Genomic DNA, 2,337 nt, shown 5'->3' with positions numbered 1-2,337 from the left:
TAAAACAGACACAGTCACCCACCCCGCACCTGTTGCGTGTGGAGGGAAGGAAGAGACTTTTCCAGCACTGCAGTAGGGGGGCCCGTGAGCTCTAGACCCAATCCCGAGATCTCGCGCTACCCAGGAGAGGCTACTAGGGGAAGAAACCTGAGGCCCCGCCCATCCCTAGGCGGGGGAAAAGCACCGCCTTGACGCCCGCAGCCAAAAGGTTGACCAAATCAACCCCTCCGCCCACCCACCTCCCCTGCGCGGGCGCTGCGGGCCAGCGCCGTCGCCGCGGGCCAGTGCAGGCTCGGGGCAGCGCCCTCTCGCAGCCCCCCGCCCCTCTCCTGGCTCTGCGGTAGCCTGGGGACGGGTGCCCCGAGAGTGCGCAAATCTGCGGAGCAACGGGCGCTGAGAGCCCCTGGACCTGACCCCCCCGACAACGATCAGGAGACGACAGGCAAGAGGGGACCGGAGAGGCACCGCAGACAGTGACATCGCAAGTGGATAGAGCGAGAAGATTGAACGCCAATGGGAGCGGGGCGCCCGGAGCCGACTGGGCCCGCTTCTCCACGGAAATGCCTACGTCCCACCCGCTCTGGGGTTCCGGGGATCCAGTTTACCTTCCTCCATCTCCCGGATAAAGGCTGCGTGCTCCGGGCCAGACACCCCAGGCCGACGGCCGATGTAGGCGGCCGGCGTCTTCCAGATGCCCGCCGCCTTTCCAGTCCCCAGGCCAGTGGCCCGGGGACCAAAGGGCCCCTGGAACATGAAGCGGGTCCATGGCGCATCCGAGTTGCCGCGCACGGACTGGGCATTCCCCTGGGCGGCTGAGAATGCGGATGCGCGTGGGGGTCCTGCCGCCGATCCAGCCTTGGAGGTCGCGCGAGCTCCGGCGGGGCGTCCCGAGACGGATGGGGATCTGGATCCTGCTCCCTGTCTGGCCGCGGGTGCCCGCGCAGGGGCGGGTGCCACCTGTGCAGAGGGCTCTGGAGTGGGATTGGCTGCGAGTGGGGGTGCGAGGCTGACTCCCGCCGGATCCCGGGGTCTGAACCGGTGCCTCACGTAGCCGGGCCCCGACCCCTTAGGACGCATCTTGAGTCCGCAGTCGGCTGCAGCCGCCCGGCCTTTATAACCAGCGCCCGGAGTGGGCGCCGGCGGGCCGTACCACGCGCGGGAGTGGGCGGCCGGGAGCAGCCAGTGGGGCCCGGGACTGCGGGTCGCGTGTGAGCGGAACTCTTGGTGGAGAAGCAGAGCGCAAAAATCAGAATGAGGAGAAGAGTCGAGCGGCGGTTCCAGCCGGTTCCGTGGGCTCGGGTTCCGAGTGCAGGGCCTCTCCTCCCCTCTCCACCTCCCAAGAATGGTTCTGCCCCAAATCTCCGCTTCCCCGGAACTCGGGTACAGAGACTTCGAGGTCCCTAGCTGGGGACACCCCGTCCCTCCGCTCCCGCGGGGGTTGCCGGCTGCACACGCCGGACCGGGAGTTAGGGCAGTATTGTGCTTTCCAGGGAGCTGGGAGATGAATCCAAACCCCAGTATGGTTTCAACGCGCCGCCCAGTCTGGCGCGTCCCACACCGGTCCCTGCGCTCACACCCCCGTGCTCCAGCCGCTCAACAGCCCTCTTTCTTATTTCTTACTTTGTCTTATTACCTTTCCTTATGCTTTACCTCCAGCCCTCATTCGCTTTGCCCACCTCCTTCCACCCCGGCAGACACCTGTTCTTCCTGGAGACCGTGCTTAGAGGTCTCCCCGGGGAAGACTCCTCCGACCTCGTCCCGCGGGGCCCCAGATCATCGCTTATCCGGTGGCCGGCAGTGCTCAGAGCGTGTCTGTCTCCAAGACCAGACCTGCGCCCCTTCAGCGTAGGGAGCGTGTCCCTCAGAGGGCGCCGCGGGAGGCGGTGCCTCCGAGAGTAGCCCGAAGTCCTGAAGGAGTTGGATGGGGCGGCAGAGGAGGCCGGTGGCCATTTCTGTCCCTTTAGACTGGAAGAACCTACCGCCAGAAAAAGATGGTTGTGGCACTAATTCTTTTAAGCCTTAGAATCATTCTTGGTGTCCCAATTTTCTTCCCTTCAATAACCAATCACCTGCTTGATTTGCCTCCTAAATATTTCTCAAATGTACAGTCCCCTTCAGCCCCTCTGCTGTTGAGGCCTCACCCTCCTTTCTAGACTTTTGTGATTTCCCCCTGCCCCCCTCCGCATGAATCCATCTCTAAGGAATTCCAGGAGCCCCTTCCCCACAGCCACCAACTTAAGCCTGAGCCCAGGACAGGGGCTGTTGCCCAAGGGCTGCATCTGGGACAGAGGCTCCTAGTGCTGACAACGTGCCTTGGAGGCCAGGTGTCTGTGACAC

Source organism: Ursus maritimus, unplaced genomic scaffold (assembly GCF_017311325.1).
Source record: "Ursus maritimus isolate PB19 unplaced genomic scaffold, ASM1731132v1 scaffold_24, whole genome shotgun sequence".
NCBI lineage: Eukaryota > Metazoa > Chordata > Mammalia > Carnivora > Ursidae > Ursus > Ursus maritimus.
Note: the sequence above shows the minus strand (reverse complement) of the source record.